The sequence below is a fragment of the Danio rerio genome, chromosome 20 (assembly GCF_052040795.2).
Source record: "Danio rerio strain M-AB ecotype USA chromosome 20, GRCz13ab, whole genome shotgun sequence".
Classification (NCBI taxonomy): domain Eukaryota; kingdom Metazoa; phylum Chordata; class Actinopteri; order Cypriniformes; family Danionidae; genus Danio; species Danio rerio.
Window position 1 is genome coordinate 29,729,830 of NC_141040.1, and position 18,574 is coordinate 29,748,403.

Genomic DNA, 18,574 nt, shown 5'->3' on the forward strand with positions numbered 1-18,574 from the left:
CTTTATGAAAGAGTTTTCTTTCTTTGCTTAATATCAACTGTTGTCATGGGGGTATAGCTCAGTGGTAGAGCATTTGACTGCAGATCAAGAGGTCCCTGGTTCAAATCCGGGTGCCCCCTTTGGTAAGACCTCGGATTTGTATCTGTTGCTTATGTTTACCCTGGGTTTGTGCATAGAAGTTTGCTCTTCCTAACGGCATAACCAATCTGTTTTTGAAATTGGATTTTTAAACAGATCTTGATGAAAGACTTTTCTTGTTTTTCTAAATCAAGATTGTTGTCATGGGGGTATAGCTCAGTCGGAGAACACTTGACTGCAGATCAAGACTTACCCAAGGCAAGTCCGGGTGCCCCCTGTGTCAAGACCTTGGATTTGTGTCCGTAGCTTACCTTGACCCCGGGTTGCTACTTTGAAGTTGGATCTTCCTAACTGATTGACCAGTCGCTTTTTTTCCAAAATTGATTTTCAGACAGATCTTTATGAAAGAGTTTTCTTTCTTTGCTATACCAAACTGTTTGTCTTGGGGGTGTAGCTCAGTGGTAGAGCATTTGACTGCAGATGAAGAGGTTTCCAGTTCAAATCCGGGTGTCCCCTTTGTCAAGACCTTGGATTTGTGTCTGTAACTTACCTTGATAATGGGTTGCTACATTGAAGTTGGATTTTCCTAACTGATTGACCAGTCGCTCTTTTTCCAAAATTGATTTTCAGACAGATCTTTATGAAAGAGTTTTCTTTCTTTGCTAAATGAAACTTGTTGTCATGGGGGTATAACTCAGTGGTAGAGCATTTGACTGCAGATCAAGAGGTCCCCGGTTCAAATCGGGGTGCCCCTTTTGGTAAGACCTCGGATTTGTATCTGTTGCTTATGTTTACCCTGGGTTGGTGCATAGAAGTTGGCTCTTCCTAACGGCATGACCAATCGGTTTTTAAATTTGGATTTTCAAACAGATCTTTATGAAAGAGTTTTCTTGTTTTGCTAAATCAAAATTGTCGTCATGGGGGTATAGCTCAGTAGGAGAACATTTGACTGCAGATCAAGAAAACCCCAAGTCAAGCCCGGGTGCCACCTTTGTCAAGACCTTTGATTTGTGTCCGTAATTTACCTTGACCCAGGGTTGCTACTTTGAAGTTGGATCTTCCTAACTGATTGACCAGTCAATTTTTTTTTCCAAAATTGATTTTCAAACAGATCTTTATGAAAGAGTTTTCTAGTTTTGCTAAATCTAAATTGTTGTCATGGTGGGATAGCTCAGTGGGAGAATATTTGACTGAAGATCAAGAGGTCCCTGGTTCAAATCTGGGTGCCCCCTCTTTGTCAAGACCTTGGATTTGTGTCTGTAACTTACCTTGATAACGGGTTGCTACATTGAAGTTGGATCTTCCTAACTGATTGACCAGTCCCTCTTTTTCCAAAATTGATTTTTAGACAGATCTTTATAAAAAAGTTTTCTTTCTTTGCTAAATAAAACTTGTTGTCATGGGGGTATAGCTCAGTGGCAGAGCATTTGACTGCAGATCAAGAGGTCCCTGGTTCAAATCCGGGTGCCCCCTTTGGTAAGACCTCGGATTTGTATCTGTTGCTTATGTTTACCCTGGGTTTGTGCATAGAAGTTTGCTCTTCCTAACGGCATAACCAATCTGTTTTTGAAATTGGATTTTCAAACAGATCTTGATGAAAGAGTTTTCTTGTTTTTCTAAATCAAGATTGTTGTCATGGGGGTATAGCTCAGTGGGAGAACACTTGACTGCAGATCAAGACTTACCCAAGGCAAGTCCGGGTGCCCCCTGTGTCAAGACCTTGGATTTGTGTCCGTAGCTTACCTTGACCCCGGGTTGCTACTTTGAAGTTGGATCTTCCTAACTGATTGACCAGTCGCTTTTTTTCCAAAATTGATTTTCAGACAGATCTTTATGAAAGAGTTTTCTTTCTTTGCTATACCAAACTGTTTGTCTTGGGGGTATAGCTCAGTGGTAGAGCATTTGACTGCAGATGAAGAGGTTTCCAGTTCAAATCCGGGTGTCCCCTTTGTCAAGACCTTGGATTTGTGTCTGTAACTTACCTTGATAATGGGTTGCTACATTGAAGTTGGATTTTCCTAACTCATTGACCAGTCGCTCTTTTTCCAAAATTGATTTTCAGACAGATCTTTATGAAAGAGTTTTCTTTCTTTGCTAAATGAAACTTGTTGTCATGGGGGTATAACTCAGTGGTAGAGCATTTGACTGCAGATCAAGAGGTCCCCGGTTCAAATCGGGGTGCCCCTTTTGGTAAGACCTCGGATTTGTATCTGTTGCTTATGTTTACCCTGGGTTGGTGCATAGAAGTTGGCTCTTCCTAACGGCATGACCAATCGGTTTTTAAATTTGGATTTTCAAACAGATCTTTATGAAAGAGTTTTCTTGTTTTGCTAAATCAAAATTGTCGTCATGGGGGTATAGCTCAGTAGGAGAACATTTGACTGCAGATCAAGAAAACCCCAAGTCAAGCCCGGGTGCCACCTTTGTCAAGACCTTTGATTTGTGTCCGTAATTTACCTTGACCCAGGGTTGCTACTTTGAAGTTGGATCTTCCTAACTGATTGACCAGTCAATATTTTTTTCCAAAATTGATTTTCAAACAGATCTTTATGAAAGAGTTTTCTAGTTTTGCTAAATCTAAATTGTTGTCATGGTGGGATAGCTCAGTGGGAGAATATTTGACTGAAGATCAAGAGGTCCCTGGTTCAAATCCGGGTGCCCCCTCTTTGTCAAGACCTTGGATTTGTGTCTGTAACTTACCTTGATAACGGGTTGCTACATTGAAGTTGGATCTTCCTAACTGATTGACCAGTCCCTCTTTTTCCAAAATTGATTTTTAGACAGATCTTTATAAAAAAGTTTTCTTTCTTTGCTAAATAAAACTTGTTGTCATGGGGGTATAGCTCAGTGGCAGAGCATTTGACTGCAGATCAAGAGGTCCCCGGTTCAAATCCGGGTGCCCCCTTTGTCAAGACCTTGGATTTGTGTCTGTAACTTACCTTGATAACGGGTTGCTACATTGAAGTTGGATCTTCCTAACTGATTGACCAGTCGCTCTTTTTCCAAAATTAATTTTTAGACAGATCTTTATGAAAGAGTTTTCTTTCTTTGCTAAGAAAAATGTTGTCATGGGGGTATAGCTCAGTGGTAGAGCATTTGACTGCAGATCAAGAGGTCCCCGGTTCAAATCCGGTTGCCCCCTTTGTCAAGACCTTGGATTTGTGTCTGTAACTTACCTTGATAACAGGTTGCTACATTGAAGTTGGATCTTCCTAACTGATTGACCAGTCGCTCTTTTTCCAAAATTGATTTTTAGACAGATCTTTATGAAAGAGTTTTCTTTCTTTGCTAAAAAAAATTGTTGTCATGCGGGTATAGCTCAGTGGTAGAGCATTTGACTGCAGATCAAGAGGTCCCCGGTTCAAATCGGGGTGCCCCTTTTGGTAAGACCTCGGATTTGTATCTGTTGCTTATGTTTACCCTGGGTTGGTGCATAGAAGTTGGCTCTTCCTAACGGCATGACCAATCGGTTTTTAAATTTGGATTTTCAAACAGATCTTTATGAAAGAGTTTTCTTGTTTTGCTAAATCAAAATTGTCGTCATGGGCATATAGCTCAGTAGGAGAACATTTGACTGCAGATCAAGAAAACCCCAAGTCAAGCCCGGGTGCCACCTTTGTCAAGACCTTTGATTTGTGTCCGTAATTTACCTTGACCCAGGGTTGCTACTTTGAAGTTGGATCTTCCTAACTGATTGACCAGTCACTTTTTTTTTCCAAAATTGATTTTCAAACAGATCTTTATGAAAGAGTTTTCTAGTTTTGCTAAATCAAAATTGTTGTCATGGTGGGATAGCTCAGTGGGAGAATATTTGACTGAAGATCAAGAGGTCCCTGGTTCAAATCCGGGTGCCCCCTTTGTCAAGACCTTGGATTTGTGTCTGTAACTTACCTTGATAACAGGTTGCTACATTGAAGTTGGATCTTCCTAACTGATTGACCAGTCGCTCTTTTTCCAAAATTGATTTTTAGACAGATCTTTATGAAAGAGTTTTCTTGTTTTGCTAAATCAAAATTGTTGTCATGGGGGTATAGCTCAGTGGGAGAAAACTTGACTGCAGATCAAGACATACCCAAGGCAAGTCCGGGTGCCCCCTTTGTCTAGACCTTGGATTTGTGTCCGTAGCTTACCTTGACTCCAGGTTGCTTCTTTAAAGTTGGATCTTCCTAACTGATTGACCAGTCGCTTTTTTTCCAAAATTGATTTTCAGACAGATCTTTATGAAAGAGTTTTCTTTCTTTGCTATACCAAACTGTTTGTCTTGGGGGTATAGCTCAGTGGTAGAGCATTTGACTGCAGATGAAGAGGTTCCCAGTTCAAATTCGGGTGTCCGCTTTGTCAAGACCTTGGATTTGTGTCTGTAACTTACCTTGGTAACGGGTTGCTACATTGAAGTTGGATCTTCCTAACTGATTGACCAGTCGCTTTTTTTCCAAAATTGATTTTCAGACAGATCTTTATGAAAGAGTTTTCTTTCTTTGCTATATCAAACTGTTTGTCTTGAGGTATAGCTCAGTGGTAGAGCATTTGACTGCAGATGAAGAGGTTCCCAGTTCAAATCCGGGTGCCCCCTTTGGCAAGACCTTGGATTTGTATCTGTTACTTGTGTTTACCCTTTGTTGGTACATAGAAGTTGGCTCTTCCTAACGGCATGACTAATCGGTTTTTGAAATTGCATTTTCAAACAGATCTTTATGAAAGAGTTTTCTTTCTTTGCTAAATAAAACTTGTTGTCATGGGGGTATAGCTCAGTGGCAGAGCATTTGACTGCAGATCAAGAGGTCCCCGGTTCAAATCCGGGTGCCCCCTTTGTCAAGACCTTGGATTTGTGTCTGTTGCTTATGTTTACCCTGGGTTTGTGCATAGAAGTTTGCTCTTCCTAACGGCATAACCAATCTGTTTTTGAAATTGGATTTTCAAACAGATCTTGATGAAAGAGTTTTCTTGTTTTTCTAAATCAAGATTGTTGTCATGGGGGTATAGCTCAGTCGGAGAACACTTGACTGCAGATCAAGACTTACCCAAGGCAAGTCCGGGTGCCCCCTGTGTCAAGACCTTGGATTTGTGTCCGTAGCTTACCTTGACCCCGGGTTGCTACTTTGAAGTTGGATCTTCCTAACTGATTGACCAGTCGCTTTTTTTCCAAAATTGATTTTCAGACAGATCTTTATGAAAGAGTTTTCTTTCTTTGCTATACCAAACTGTTTGTCTTGGGGGTATAGCTCAGTGGTAGAGCATTTGACTGCAGATGAAGAGGTTTCCAGTTCAAATCCGGGTGTCCCCTTTGTCAAGACCTAGGATTTGTGTCTGTAACTTACCTTGATAATGGGTTGCTACATTGAAGTTGGATTTTCCTAACTGATTGACCAGTCGCTCTTTTTCCAAAATTGATTTTCAGACAGATCTTTATGAAAGAGTTTTCTTTCTTTGCTAAATGAAACTTGTTGTCATGGGGGTATAACTCAGTGGTAGAGCATTTGACTGCAGATCAAGAGGTCCCCGGTTCAAATCGGGGTGCCCCTTTTGGTAAGACCTCGGATTTGTATCTGTTGCTTATGTTTACCCTGGGTTGGTGCATAGAAGTTGGCTCTTCCTAACGGCATGACCAATCGGTTTTTAAATTTGGATTTTCAAACAGATCTTTATGAAAGAGTTTTCTTGTTTTGCTAAATCAAAATTGTCGTCATGGGGGTATAGCTCAGTAGGAGAACATTTGACTGCAGATCAAGAAAACCCCAAGTCAAGCCCGGGTGCCACCTTTGTCAAGACCTTTGATTTGTGTCCGTAATTTACCTTGACCCAGGGTTGCTACTTTGAAGTTGGATCTTCCTAACTGATTGACCAGTCAATTTTTTTTTCCAAAATTGATTTTCAAACAGATCTTTATGAAAGAGTTTTCTAGTTTTGCTAAATCTAAATTGTTGTCATGGTGGGATAGCTCAGTGGGAGAATATTTGACTGAAGATTAAGAGGTCCCTGGTTCAAATCCGGGTGCCCCCTCTTTGTCAAGACCTTGGATTTGTGTCTGTAACTTACCTTGATAACGGGTTGCTACATTGAAGTTGGATCTTCCTAACTGATTGACCAGTCCCTCTTTTTCCAAAATTGATTTTTAGACAGATCTTTATAAAAAAGTTTTCTTTCTTTGCTAAATAAAACTTGTTGTCATGGGGGTATAGCTCAGTGGCAGAGCATTTGACTGCAGATCAAGAGGTCCCCGGTTCAAATCCGGGTGCCCCCTTTGTCAAGACCTTGGATTTGTGTCTGTAACTTACCTTGATAACGGGTTGCTACATTGAAGTTGGATCTTCCTAACTGATTGACCAGTCGCTCTTTTTCCAAAATTGATTTTTAGACAGATCTTTATGAAAGAGTTTTCTTGTTTTGCTAAATCAAAATTGTTGTCATGGGGGTATAGCTCAGTGGGAGAAAACTTGACTGCAGATCAAGACATACCCAAGGCAAGTCCGGGTGCCCCCTTTGTCTAGACCTTGGATTTGTGTCCGTAGCTTACCTTGACTCCAGGTTGCTTCTTTAAAGTTGGATCTTCCTAACTGATTGACCAGTCGCTTTTTTTCCAAAATTGATTTTCAGACAGATCTTTATGAAAGAGTTTTCTTTCTTTGCTATACCAAACTGTTTGTCTTGGGGGTATAGCTCAGTGGTAGAGCATTTGACTGCAGATGAAGAGGTTCCCAGTTCAAATTCGGGTGTCCGCTTTGTCAAGACCTTGGATTTGTGTCTGTAACTTACCTTGGTAACGGGTTGCTACATTGAAGTTGGATCTTCCTAACTGATTGACCAGTCGCTTTTTTTCCAAAATTGATTTTCAGACAGATCTTTATGAAAGAGTTTTCTTTCTTTGCTATATCAAACTGTTTGTCTTGAGGTATAGCTCAGTGGTAGAGCATTTGACTGCAGATGAAGAGGTTCCCAGTTCAAATCCGGGTGCCCCCTTTGGCAAGACCTTGGATTTGTATCTGTTACTTGTGTTTACCCTTTGTTGGTACATAGAAGTTGGCTCTTCCTAACGGCATGACTAATCGGTTTTTGAAATTGCATTTTCAAACAGATCTTTATGAAAGAGTTTTCTTTCTTTGCTTAATATCAACTGTTGTCATGGGGGTATAGCTCAGTGGTAGAGCATTTGACTGCAGATCAAGAGGTCCCTGGTTCAAATCCGGGTGCCCCCTTTGGTAAGACCTCGGATTTGTATCTGTTGCTTATGTTTACCCTGGGTTTGTGCATAGAAGTTTGCTCTTCCTAACGGCATAACCAATCTGTTTTTGAAATTGGATTTTCAAACAGATCTTGATGAAAGAGTTTTCTTGTTTTTCTAAATCAAGATTGTTGTCATGGGGGTATAGCTCAGTCGGAGAACACTTGACTGCAGATCAAGACTTACCCAAGGCAAGTCCGGGTGCCCCCTGTGTCAAGACCTTGGATTTGTGTCCGTAGCTTACCTTGACCCCGGGTTGCTACTTTGAAGTTGGATCTTCCTAACTGATTGACCAGTCGCTTTTTTTCCAAAATTGATTTTCAGACAGATCTTTATGAAAGAGTTTTCTTTCTTTGCTATACCAAACTGTTTGTCTTGGGGGTATAGCTCAGTGGTAGAGCATTTGACTGCAGATGAAGAGGTTTCCAGTTCAAATCCGGGTGTCCCCTTTGTCAAGACCTTGGATTTGTGTCTGTAACTTACCTTGATAATGGGTTGCTACATTGAAGTTGGATTTTCCTAACTGATTGACCAGTCGCTCTTTTTCCAAAATTGATTTTCAGACAGATCTTTATGAAAGAGTTTTCTTTCTTTGCTAAATGAAACTTGTTGTCATGGGGGTATAACTCAGTGGTAGAGCATTTGACTGCAGATCAAGAGGTCCCCGGTTCAAATCGGGGTGCCCCTTTTGGTAAGACCTCGGATTTGTATCTGTTGCTTATGTTTACCCTGGGTTGGTGCATAGAAGTTGGCTCTTCCTAACGGCATGACCAATCGGTTTTTAAATTTGGATTTTCAAACAGATCTTTATGAAAGAGTTTTCTTGTTTTGCTAAATCAAAATTGTCGTCATGGGGGTATAGCTCAGTAGGAGAACATTTGACTGCAGATCAAGAAAACCCCAAGTCAAGCCCGGGTGCCACCTTTGTCAAGACCTTTGATTTGTGTCCGTAATTTACCTTGACCCAGGGTTGCTACTTTGAAGTTGGATCTTCCTAACTGATTGACCAGTCAATTTTTTTTTCCAAAATTGATTTTCAAACAGATCTTTATGAAAGAGTTTTCTAGTTTTGCTAAATCTAAATTGTTGTCATGGTGGGATAGCTCAGTGGGAGAATATTTGACTGAAGATTAAGAGGTCCCTGGTTCAAATCCGGGTGCCCCCTCTTTGTCAAGACCTTGGATTTGTGTCTGTAACTTACCTTGATAACGGGTTGCTACATTGAAGTTGGATCTTCCTAACTGATTGACCAGTCCCTCTTTTTCCAAAATTGATTTTTAGACAGATCTTTATAAAAAAGTTTTCTTTCTTTGCTAAATAAAACTTGTTGTCATGGGGGTATAGCTCAGTGGCAGAGCATTTGACTGCAGATCAAGAGGTCCCCGGTTCAAATCCGGGTGCCCCCTTTGTCAAGACCTTGGATTTGTGTCTGTAACTTACCTTGATAACGGGTTGCTACATTGAAGTTGGATCTTCCTAACTGATTGACCAGTCGCTCTTTTTCCAAAATTAATTTTTAGACAGATCTTTATGAAAGAGTTTTCTATCTTTGCTAAAAAAATTGTTGTCATGGGGGTATAGCTCAGTGGTAGAGCATTTGACTGCAGATCAAGAGGTCCCCGGTTCAAATCCGGTTGCCCCCTTTGTCAAGACCTTGGATTTGTGTCTGTAACTTACCTTGATAACAGGTTGCTACATTGAAGTTGGATTTTCCTAACTGATTGACCAGTCACACTTTTTCCAAAATTGACTTTTAGACAGATCTTTATGAAAGAGTTTTCTTTCTTTGCTAAATAAAACTTATTGGCATGGGGGTATAGCTCAGTGGCAGAGCATTTGACTGCAGATCAAGAGGTCCCCGGTTCAAATCCGGGTGCCCCCTTTGTCAAGACCTTGGATTTGTGTCTGTAACTTACCTTGATAACGGGTTGCTACATTGAAGTTGGATCTTCCTAACTGATTGACCAGTCGCTCTTTTTCCAAAATTGATTTTTAGACAGATCTTTATGAAAGAGTTTTCTTTCTTTGCTAAAAAAAATTGTTGTCATGCGGGTATAGCTCAGTGGTAGAGCATTTGACTGCAGATCAAGAGGTCCCCGGTTCAAATCGGGGTGCCCCTTTTGGTAAGACCTCGGATTTGTATCTGTTGCTTATGTTTACCCTGGGTTGGTGCATAGAAGTTGGCTCTTCCTAACGGCATGACCAATCGGTTTTTAAATTTGGATTTTCAAACAGATCTTTATGAAAGAGTTTTCTTGTTTTGCTAAATCAAAATTGTCGTCATGGGGATATAGCTCAGTAGGAGAACATTTGACTGCAGATCAAGAAAACCCCAAGTCAAGCCCGGGTGCCACCTTTGTCAAGACCTTTGATTTGTGTCCGTAATTTACCTTGACCCAGGGTTGCTACTTTGAAGTTGGATCTTCCTAACTGATTGACCAGTCACTTTTTTTTTTCCAAAATTGATTTTCAAACAGATCTTTATGAAAGAGTTTTCTAGTTTTGCTAAATCAAAATTGTTGTCATGGTGGGATAGCTCAGTGGGAGAATATTTGACTGAAGATCAAGAGGTCCCTGGTTCAAATCCGGGTGCCCCCTTTGTCAAGACCTTGGATTTGTGTCTGTAACTTACCTTGATAACGGGTTGCTACATTGAAGTTGGATCTTCCTAACTGATTGACCAGTCGCTCTTTTTCCAAAATTGATTTTTAGACAGATCTTTATGAAAGAGTTTTCTTGTTTTGCTAAATCAAAATTGTTGTCATGGGGGTATAGCTCAGTGGGAGAAAACTTGACTGCAGATCAAGACATACCCAAGGCAAGTCCGTGTGCCCCCTTTGTCTAGACCTTGAATTTGTGTCCGTAGCTTACCTTGACTCCAGGTTGCTTCTTTAAAGTTGGATCTTCCTAACTGATTGACCAGTCGCTTTTTTTTCCAAAATTGATTTTCAGACAGATCTTTATGAAAGAGTTTTCTTTCTTTGCTATACCAAACTGTTTGTCTTGGGGGTATAGCTCAGTGGTAGAGCATTTGACTGCAGATGAAGAGGTTCCCAGTTCAAATTCGGGTGTCCGCTTTGTCAAGACCTTGGATTTGTATCTGTTGCTTATGTTTACCCTGGGTTGGTGCATAGAAGTTGACTCTTCCTAACAGCATGACCAATCGGTTTTTAAATTTGGATTTTCAAACAGATCTTTATGAAAGAGTTTTCTTGTTTTGCTAAATCAAAATTGTCATCATGGGGGTATAGCTCAGTAGGAGAACATTTGACTGCAGATCAAGAAAACCCCAAGTCAAGCCCGGGTGCCACCTTTGTCAAGACCTTGGATTTGTGTCCGTAATTTACCTTGACCCAGGGTTGCTACTTTGAAGTTGGATCTTCCTAACTGATTGACCAGTCACTTTTTTTTCCAAAATTGATTTTCAAACAGATCTTTATGAAAGAGTTTTCTAGTTCCCAGTTCAAATCCGGGTGTCCGCTTTGTCAAGACCTTGGATTTGTGTCTGTATCTTACCTTGATAACGGGTTGCTACATTGAAGTTGGATCTTCCTAACTGATTGACCAGTCGCTTTTTTTCCAAAATTGATTTTCAGACAGATCTTTATGAAAGAGTTTTCTTTCTTTGCTATATCAAACTGTTTGTCTTGAGGTATAGCTCAGTGGTAGAGCATTTGACTGCAGATGAAGAGGTTCCCAGTTCAAATCCAGGTGCCCCCTTTGTCAAGACCTTGGATTTGTGTCTGTAACTTACCTTGATAACGGGTTGCTACATTGAAGTTGGATTTTCCTAACTGATTGACAAGTCGCTCTTTTTCCAAAATTGATTTTTAGACAGATCTTTATGAAAGAGTTTTCTTTCTTTGCTATATCAAACTGTTTGTCTTGAGGTATAGCTCAGTGGTAGAGCATTTGACTGCAGATGAAGAGGTTCCCAGTTCAAATCCGGGTGCCCCCTTTGGTAAGACCTCGGATTTGTATCTGTTGCTTATGTTTACCCTGGGTTTGTGCATAGAAGTTTGCTCTTCCTAACGGCATAACCAATCGGTTTTTTGAAATTGGATTTTCAAACAGATCTTGATGAAAGAGTTTTCTTGTTTTGCTAAATCAAAATTGTTGTCATGGGGGTATAGCTCAGTCGGAGAACACTTGACTGCAGATCAAGACTTACCCAAGGCAAGTCCGGGTGCCCCCTTTGTCAAGACCTTGGATTTGTGTCCGTAGCTTACCTTGACGCCGGGTTGCTACTTTGAAGTTGGATCTTCCTTACTGATTGACCAGTCGCTTTTTTTCCAAAATTGATTTTCAGACAGATCTTTATGAAAGAGTTTTCTTTCTTTGCTATACCAAACTGTTTGTCTTGGGGGTATAGCTCAGTGGTAGAGCATTTGACTGCAGATGAAGAGCTTCTCAGTTCAAATCCGGGTGTCCCCTTTGTCAAGACCTTGGATTTGTGTCTGTAACTTACCTTGATAACGGGTTGCTACATAACTGATTGACCAGTCGCTCTTTTTCCAAAAATTGATTTTTAGACAGATCTTTATGAAAGAGTTTTCTTTCTTTGCTAAACAAAAAATTGTTGTCATGGGGGTATAGCTCAGTGGTAGAGCATTTGACTGCAGATCAAGAGGTCCCCGGTTCAAATCCGGGTGCCCCCTTTGTCAAGACCTTGGATTTGTGTCTGTAACTTACCTTGATAACGGGTTGCTACATTGAAGTTGGATCTTCCTAACTGATTGACCAGTCGCTCTTTTTCCAAAATTGATTTTTAGACAGATCTTTATGAAAGAGTTTTCTTGTTTTGCTAAATCAAAATTGTTGTCATGGGGGTATAGCTCAGTGGGAGAAAACTTGACTGCAGATCAAGACATACCCAAGGCAAGTCCGGGTGCCCCCTTTGTCAAGACCTTGGATTTGTGTCTGTTACTTGTGTTTACCCTTTGTTGGTACATAGAAGTTGGCTCTTCCTAACGGCATGACCAATCGGTTTTTGAAATTGCATTTTCAAACAGATCTTTATGAAAGAGTTTTCTTTCTTTGCTTAATAAAACCTGTTGTCATGGGGGTATAGCTCAGTGGTAGAGCATTTGACTGCAGATCAAGAGGTCCCTGGTTCAAATCCGGGTGCCCCCTTTGGTAAGACCTCGGATTTGTATCTGTTGCTTATGTTTACCCTGGGTTGGTGAATAGAAGTTTGCTCTTCCTAACGGCATAACCAATCGGTTTTTGAAATTGGATTTTCAAACAGATCTTTATGACAGAGTTTTCTTGTTTTGCTAAATCAAAATTGTTGTCATGGGGGTATAGCTCAGTCGGAGAACACTTGACTGCAGATCAAGACTTACCCAAGGCAAGTCCGGGTGCCCCCTTTGTCAAGACCTTGGATTTGTGTCCGTAGCTTACCTTGACCCCGGGTTGCTACTTTGAAGTTGGATCTTCCTAACTGATTGACCAGTCACTTTTTTTCCAAAATTGATTTTCAGACAGATCTTTATGAAAGAGTTTTCTTTCTTTGCTATACCATACTGTTTGTCTTGGGGGTATAGCTCAGTGGTAGAGCATTTGACTGCAGATGAAGAGGCTCCCAGTTCAAATCCGGGTGCCCCCTTTGGCAAGACCTTGGATTTGTGTCTGTAACTTACCTTGATAACGGTTTGCTACATTTAAGTTGGATCTTCCTAACTGATTGACCAGTCGCTCTTTTTCCAAAATTGATTTTTAGACAGATCTTTATGAAAGAGTTTTCTTTCTTTGCTAAATAAAACTCATTGTCATGGGGGTATAGCTCAGTGGTAGAGCATTTGACTGCAGATCAATAGGTCCCTGGTTCAAATCCGGGTGCCCCCTTTGTCACGACATTGAATTTGTGTCTGTAACTAACCTTGATAATGGGTTGCTACATTGAAGTTGGATCTTCCTAACTGATTGACCAGTCGCTCTTTTGCCAAAATTTATTTTCAGACAGATCTTTATGAAAGAGTTTTCTTTCTTTGCTAAATGAAGCTTGTTGTCATGGGGGTATAACTCAGTGGTAGAGCATTTGACTGCAGATCAAGAGGTCCCCGTTTCAAATCGGGGTGCCCCCTTTGGTAAGACCTCGGATTTGTATCTGTTGCTTATGTTTACCCTGGGTTGGTGCATAGAAGTTGGCTCTTCCTAACGGCATGACCAATCGGTTTTTAAATTTGGATTTTCAAACAGATCTTTATGAAAGAGTTTTCTTGTTTTGCTAAATCAAAATTGTCGTCATGGGGGTATAGCTCAGTAGGAGAACATTTGACTGCAGATCAAGAAAACCCCAAGTCAAGCCCGGGTGCCACCTTTGTCAAGACCTTGGATTTGTGTCCGTAATTTACCTTGACCCAGGGTTGCTACTTTGAAGTTGGATCTTCCTAACTGATTGACCAGTCACTTTTTTTTCCAAAATTGATTTTCAAACAGATCTTTATGAAAGAGTTTTCTAGTTTTGCTAAATCTAAATTGTTGTCATGGTGGGATAGCTCAATGGGAGAATATTTGACTGAAGATCAAGAGGTCCCTGGTTCAAATCCGGGTGCCCCCTTTGTCAAGACCTTGGATTTGTGTCTGTAACTTACCTTGATAACGGGTTGCTACATTGAAGTTGCATCTTCCTAACTGATTGACCAGTCCCTCTTTTTCCAAAATTGATTTTTAGACAGATCTTTATGAAAGAGTTTTCTTTCTTTGCTAAAAATAATTGTTGTCAGGGGGGTATAGCTCAGTGGTAGAGCATTTGACTGCAGATCAAGAGGTCCCCGGTTCAAATCCAGGTGCCCTCTTTGTCAAGACCTCGGATTTGTGTCTGTAACTGACCTTGATAACGGGTTGCTACATTGAAGTTGGATCTTCCTGACTGATTGACCAGTCGTTCTTTTTCCAAAATTGATTTTTAGACAGATCTTTATGAAAGAGTTTTCTTGTTTTGCTAAATCAAAATTGTTGTCATGGGGGTATAGCTCAGTGGGAGAAAACTTGACTGCAGATCAAGACATACCCAAGGCAAGTCCGGGTGCCCCCTTTGTCAAGACCTTGGATTTGTGTCCGTAGCTTACCTTGACCCCAGGTTGCTTCTTTGAATTTGGATCTTCCTAACTGATTGACCAGTCGCTTTTTTTCCAAAATTGATTTTCAGACAGATCTTTATGAAAGAGTTTTCTTTCTTTGCTATACCAAACTGTTTGTCTTGGGGGTATAGCTCAGTGGTAGAGCATTTGACTGCAGATGAAGAGGTTCCCTGTTCAAATCCGGGTGTCCGCTTTGTCAAGACCTTGGATTTGTGTCTGTAACTTACCTTGATAACGGGTTGCTACATTGAAGTTGGATCTTCCTAACTGATTGACCAGTCGCTTTTTTTCCAAAATTGATTTTCAGACAGATCTTTATGAAAGAGTTTTCTTTCTTTGCTATATCAAACTGTTTGTCTTGAGGTATAGCTCAGTGGTAGAGCATTTGACTGCAGATGAAGAGGTTCCCAGTTCAAATCCGGGTGCCCCCTTTGGCAAGACCTTGGATTTGTATTTGTTACTTGTGTTTACCCTTTGTTGGTACATAGAAGTTGGCTCTTCCTAACGGCATGACCAATCGGTTTTTGAAATTGCATTTTCAAACAGATCTTTATGAAAGAGTTTTGTTTCTTTGCTTAATAATACCTGTTGGCATGGGGGTATAGCTCAGTGGTAGAGCATTTGACTGCAGATCAAGAGGTCCCTGGTTCAAATCCGGGTGCCCCCTTTGGTAAGACCTCGGATTGGTATCTGTTGCTTATGTTTACCCTGGGTTGGTGCATAGAAGTTTGCTCTTCCTAACGGCATAACCAATCGGTTTTTGAAATTGTATTTTCAAACAGATCTTGATGAAAGAGTTTTCTTGTTTTGCTAAATCAAAATTGTTGTCATGGGGGTATAGCTCAGTGGTAGAGCATTTGACTGTAGATCAAGACTTACCCAAGGCAAGTCCGGGTGCCCCCTTTGTCAAGACCTTGGATTTGTGTCTGTAACTTAACTTGATAACAGGTTGCTACATTTAAGTTGGATCTTCCTAACTGATTGACCAGTCACTCTTTTGCCAAAATTGATTTTTAGACAGATCTTTATGAAAGAGTTTTCTTTCTTTGCTTAATAAAACCTGTTGTCATGGGGGTATAGCTCAGTGGTAGAGCATTTGACTGCAGATCAAGAGGTCCCTGGTTCAAATCCGGGTGCCCCCTTTGGTAAGACCTCGGATTGGTATCTGTTGCTTATGTTTACCCTGGGTTGGTGCATAGAAGTTTGCTCTTCCTAACGGCATAACCAATCGGTTTTTGAAATTGTATTTTCAAACAGATCTTGATGAAAGAGTTTTCTTGTTTTGCTAAATCAAAATTGTTGTCATGGGGGTATAGCTCAGTGGTAGAGCATTTGACTGCAGATCAAGACTTACCCAAGGCAAGTCCGGGTGCCCCCTTTGTCAAGACCTTGGATTTGTGTCTGTAACTTAACTTGATAACGGGTTGCTACATTTAAGTTGGATCTTCCTAACTGATTGACCAGTCACTCTTTTGCCAAAATTGATTTTTAGACAGATCTTTATGAAAGAGTTTTCTTTCTTTGCTTAATAAAACCTGTTGTCATGGGGGTATAGCTCAGTGGTAAAGCATTTGACTGCAGATCAAGAAGTCCCCGGTTCAAATCCGGGTGCCCCATTTGGCAAGACCTTGGATTTGTATCTGTTACTTGTGTTTACCCTTTGTTGGTACATAAAAGTTTTCTCTTCCTAACGCTATAACCAATCGGTTTTTGAAATTGGATTTTCAAACAGATCTTGATGAAAGAGTTTTCTTGTTTTGCTAAATCAAAATTGTTGTCATGGGGGTATAGCTCAGTGGGAGAACACTTGACTGCAGATCAAGACATACCCAAGTCAAGTCCGGGTGCCCCCTTTGTCAAGACCTTGGATTTGTGTCCGTAGCTTACATTGACCCTGGGTTGCTACATTGAAGTTGGATCTTCCTAACTGATTGACCAGTCGCTTTTTTTTCCAAAATTGATTTTCAGACAGATCTTTATGAAAGAGTTTTCTTTCTTTGCTATACCAAAATGTTTGTCTTGAGGTATAGCTCAGTGGTAGAGCATTTGACTGCAGATGAAGAGGTTCCAGGTTCAAATCCAGGTGACCCCTTTAGCAAGACCTTGGATTTGTATCTGTTACTTGTGTTTACCCTTTGTTGGTACATAGAAGTTGGCTCTTCCTAACGGCATGACCAATCGGTTTTTGAAATTGCATTTTCAAACAGATCTTTATGAAAGAGTTTTCTTTCTTTGCTAAATCAAACTTGTTGTTATGGGGGTATAGCTCAGTGGTAGAGCATTTGACTGCAGATCAAGAGGTCCCCGGTTCAAATCCGGGTGCCCCCTTTGGCAAGACCTTGGATTTGTATCTGTTACTTGTGTTTACCCTTTGTTGGTACATAGAAGTTGGCTCTTCCTAACGGCATAACCAATCGGTTTTTGAAATTGGATTTTCAAACAGATCTTGATGAAAGAGTTTTCTTGTTTTGCTAAATCAAGATTGTTGTCATGGGGGTATAGCTCAGTGGGAGAACACTTGACTGCAGATCAAGACATACCCAAGTCAAGTCCGGGTGCCCCCTTTGTCAAGACCTTGGATTTGTGTCCGTAGCTTACATTGACCCCGGGATGCTACTTTGAAGTTGGATCTTCCTAACTGATTGACCATTCGCTTTTTTTCCAAAATTGATTTTCAGACAGATCTTTATGAAAGAGTTTTCTTTCTTTGCTATACCAAAATGTTTGTCTTGAGCTCAGTGGTAGAGCATTTGACTGCAGATCAAGAGGTCCCGGTTCAAATCCGGGTGCCCCCTTTGGCAAGACCTTGGATTTGTATCTGTTACTTGTGTTTACCCTTTGTTGGTACATAGAAGTTGGCTCTTCCTAACGGCATAACCAATCGGTTTTTGAAGTTGGATTTTCAAACAAATCTTGTTGAAAGAGTTTTCTTGTTTTGCTAAATCAAAATTGTTGTCATCGGGGTATAGCTCAGTGGGAGAACACTTGAGTGCAGATCAAGACATACCCAAGTCAAGTCCGGGTGCCCCCTTTGTCAAGACCTTGGATTTGTGTCCATAGCTTACATTGACCCCGGGTTGCTACTTTGAAGTTGGTTCTTCCTAACTGATTGACCAGTCGCTTTTTTTCCAAAATTGATTTTCAGACAGATCTTTATGAAAGAGTTTTCTTTCTTTGCTAAATAAAACTCATTGTCATGGGGGTATAGCTCAGTGGTAGAGCATTTGACTGCAGATCAAGAGGTCCCTGGTTCAAATCCGGGTGCCCCCTTTGTCAAGACCTTGGATTTGTGTCTGTAACTTACCTTGATAACGGGTTGCTACATTGAAGTTGGATCTTCCTAACTGATTGACCAGTCGCTCTTTTTCCAAAATTGATTTTTAGACAGATCTTTATGAAAGAGTTTTCTAGTTTTGCTAAATCTAAATTGTTGTCATGGGGGTATAGCTCAGTGGGAGAATATTTGACTGAAGATCAAGAGGTCTCTGGTTCAAATCCGGGTGCCCCCTTTGTCAAGACCTTGGATTTGTGTCTGTAACTTACCTCGATACCGGGTTGATACATTGAAGTTGGATCTTCCCAACTGATTGACCAATCGCTCTTTTTCCAAAATTGATTTTTAGACAGATCTTTATGAAAGAGTTTTCTTTCTTTGCTAAATAAAACTCATTGTCATGGGGGTATAGCTCAGTGGTAGAGCATTTGACTGCAGATCAAGAGGTCCCTGGTTCAAATCCGGGTGCGCCCTTTGGCAAGACCTTGGATTTGTATCTGTTACTTGTGTTTACCCTTTGTTGGTACATAGAAGTTGTCTCTTCCTAACGGCATAACCAATGGGTTTTTGAAATTGGGTTTTCAAACAGATCTTGATGAAAGAGTTTTCTTGTTTTGCTAAATCAAAATTGTTGTCATGGGGGTATAGCACAGTGGTAGAGCATTTGACTGCAGATCAAGAGGTCCCCGGTTCAAATCCAGGTGCCCTCTTTGTCAAGACCTTGGATTTGTGTCTGTAACTTACCTTGATAACGGGTTGCTACATTGAAGTTGGATCTTCCTGACTGATTGACCAGTCGTTCTTTTTCCAAAATTGATTTTTAGACAGATCTTTATGAAAGAGTTTTCTTGTTTTGCTAAATCAAAATTGTTGTCATGGGGGTATAGCTCAGTGGGAGAAAACTTGACTGCAGATCAA

The 18,574-nt window shown here is 40.7% G+C and overlaps 22 non-coding genes across 22 annotated transcripts; all 22 read left to right on the top strand.

Annotated features, from left to right (window-relative positions):
• Nucleotides 1-47: 47 nt before the first annotated feature.
• trnac-gca (transfer RNA cysteine (anticodon GCA)) lies at nucleotides 48-119 on the top strand. The gene has a single exon. It is a non-coding gene; the product is annotated as a tRNA-Cys (tRNA).
• Nucleotides 120-1,479: 1,360 nt separating this feature from the next.
• Nucleotides 1,480-1,551, top strand: trnac-gca (transfer RNA cysteine (anticodon GCA)). Its single transcript has one exon. It is a non-coding gene; the product is annotated as a tRNA-Cys (tRNA).
• A 1,360-nt stretch (nucleotides 1,552-2,911) lies between these two features.
• On the top strand, nucleotides 2,912-2,983 carry trnac-gca (transfer RNA cysteine (anticodon GCA)). Its single transcript has one exon. It is a non-coding gene; the product is annotated as a tRNA-Cys (tRNA).
• A 165-nt stretch (nucleotides 2,984-3,148) lies between these two features.
• trnac-gca (transfer RNA cysteine (anticodon GCA)) lies at nucleotides 3,149-3,220 on the top strand. Its single transcript has one exon. It is a non-coding gene; the product is annotated as a tRNA-Cys (tRNA).
• A 1,595-nt stretch (nucleotides 3,221-4,815) lies between these two features.
• On the top strand, nucleotides 4,816-4,887 carry trnac-gca (transfer RNA cysteine (anticodon GCA)). Its single transcript has one exon. It is a non-coding gene; the product is annotated as a tRNA-Cys (tRNA).
• A 1,360-nt stretch (nucleotides 4,888-6,247) lies between these two features.
• On the top strand, nucleotides 6,248-6,319 carry trnac-gca (transfer RNA cysteine (anticodon GCA)). The gene has a single exon. It is a non-coding gene; the product is annotated as a tRNA-Cys (tRNA).
• Nucleotides 6,320-7,199: 880 nt separating this feature from the next.
• On the top strand, nucleotides 7,200-7,271 carry trnac-gca (transfer RNA cysteine (anticodon GCA)). The gene has a single exon. It is a non-coding gene; the product is annotated as a tRNA-Cys (tRNA).
• A 1,360-nt stretch (nucleotides 7,272-8,631) lies between these two features.
• Nucleotides 8,632-8,703, top strand: trnac-gca (transfer RNA cysteine (anticodon GCA)). The gene has a single exon. It is a non-coding gene; the product is annotated as a tRNA-Cys (tRNA).
• A 165-nt stretch (nucleotides 8,704-8,868) lies between these two features.
• Nucleotides 8,869-8,940, top strand: trnac-gca (transfer RNA cysteine (anticodon GCA)). Its single transcript has one exon. It is a non-coding gene; the product is annotated as a tRNA-Cys (tRNA).
• A 167-nt stretch (nucleotides 8,941-9,107) lies between these two features.
• On the top strand, nucleotides 9,108-9,179 carry trnac-gca (transfer RNA cysteine (anticodon GCA)). Its single transcript has one exon. It is a non-coding gene; the product is annotated as a tRNA-Cys (tRNA).
• Nucleotides 9,180-11,883: 2,704 nt separating this feature from the next.
• trnac-gca (transfer RNA cysteine (anticodon GCA)) lies at nucleotides 11,884-11,955 on the top strand. The gene has a single exon. It is a non-coding gene; the product is annotated as a tRNA-Cys (tRNA).
• A 403-nt stretch (nucleotides 11,956-12,358) lies between these two features.
• On the top strand, nucleotides 12,359-12,430 carry trnac-gca (transfer RNA cysteine (anticodon GCA)). Its single transcript has one exon. It is a non-coding gene; the product is annotated as a tRNA-Cys (tRNA).
• Nucleotides 12,431-12,833: 403 nt separating this feature from the next.
• trnac-gca (transfer RNA cysteine (anticodon GCA)) lies at nucleotides 12,834-12,905 on the top strand. The gene has a single exon. It is a non-coding gene; the product is annotated as a tRNA-Cys (tRNA).
• Nucleotides 12,906-13,072: 167 nt separating this feature from the next.
• trnac-gca (transfer RNA cysteine (anticodon GCA)) lies at nucleotides 13,073-13,144 on the top strand. The gene has a single exon. It is a non-coding gene; the product is annotated as a tRNA-Cys (tRNA).
• An 881-nt stretch (nucleotides 13,145-14,025) lies between these two features.
• On the top strand, nucleotides 14,026-14,097 carry trnac-gca (transfer RNA cysteine (anticodon GCA)). Its single transcript has one exon. It is a non-coding gene; the product is annotated as a tRNA-Cys (tRNA).
• Nucleotides 14,098-14,977: 880 nt separating this feature from the next.
• Nucleotides 14,978-15,049, top strand: trnac-gca (transfer RNA cysteine (anticodon GCA)). The gene has a single exon. It is a non-coding gene; the product is annotated as a tRNA-Cys (tRNA).
• A 403-nt stretch (nucleotides 15,050-15,452) lies between these two features.
• Nucleotides 15,453-15,524, top strand: trnac-gca (transfer RNA cysteine (anticodon GCA)). Its single transcript has one exon. It is a non-coding gene; the product is annotated as a tRNA-Cys (tRNA).
• A 402-nt stretch (nucleotides 15,525-15,926) lies between these two features.
• Nucleotides 15,927-15,999, top strand: trnac-gca (transfer RNA cysteine (anticodon GCA)). Its single transcript has one exon. It is a non-coding gene; the product is annotated as a tRNA-Cys (tRNA).
• Nucleotides 16,000-16,638: 639 nt separating this feature from the next.
• trnac-gca (transfer RNA cysteine (anticodon GCA)) lies at nucleotides 16,639-16,710 on the top strand. The gene has a single exon. It is a non-coding gene; the product is annotated as a tRNA-Cys (tRNA).
• An 870-nt stretch (nucleotides 16,711-17,580) lies between these two features.
• Nucleotides 17,581-17,652, top strand: trnac-gca (transfer RNA cysteine (anticodon GCA)). The gene has a single exon. It is a non-coding gene; the product is annotated as a tRNA-Cys (tRNA).
• Nucleotides 17,653-18,058: 406 nt separating this feature from the next.
• trnac-gca (transfer RNA cysteine (anticodon GCA)) lies at nucleotides 18,059-18,130 on the top strand. Its single transcript has one exon. It is a non-coding gene; the product is annotated as a tRNA-Cys (tRNA).
• A 164-nt stretch (nucleotides 18,131-18,294) lies between these two features.
• Nucleotides 18,295-18,366, top strand: trnac-gca (transfer RNA cysteine (anticodon GCA)). The gene has a single exon. It is a non-coding gene; the product is annotated as a tRNA-Cys (tRNA).
• The last annotated feature ends 208 nt before the right edge of the window (nucleotides 18,367-18,574 follow it).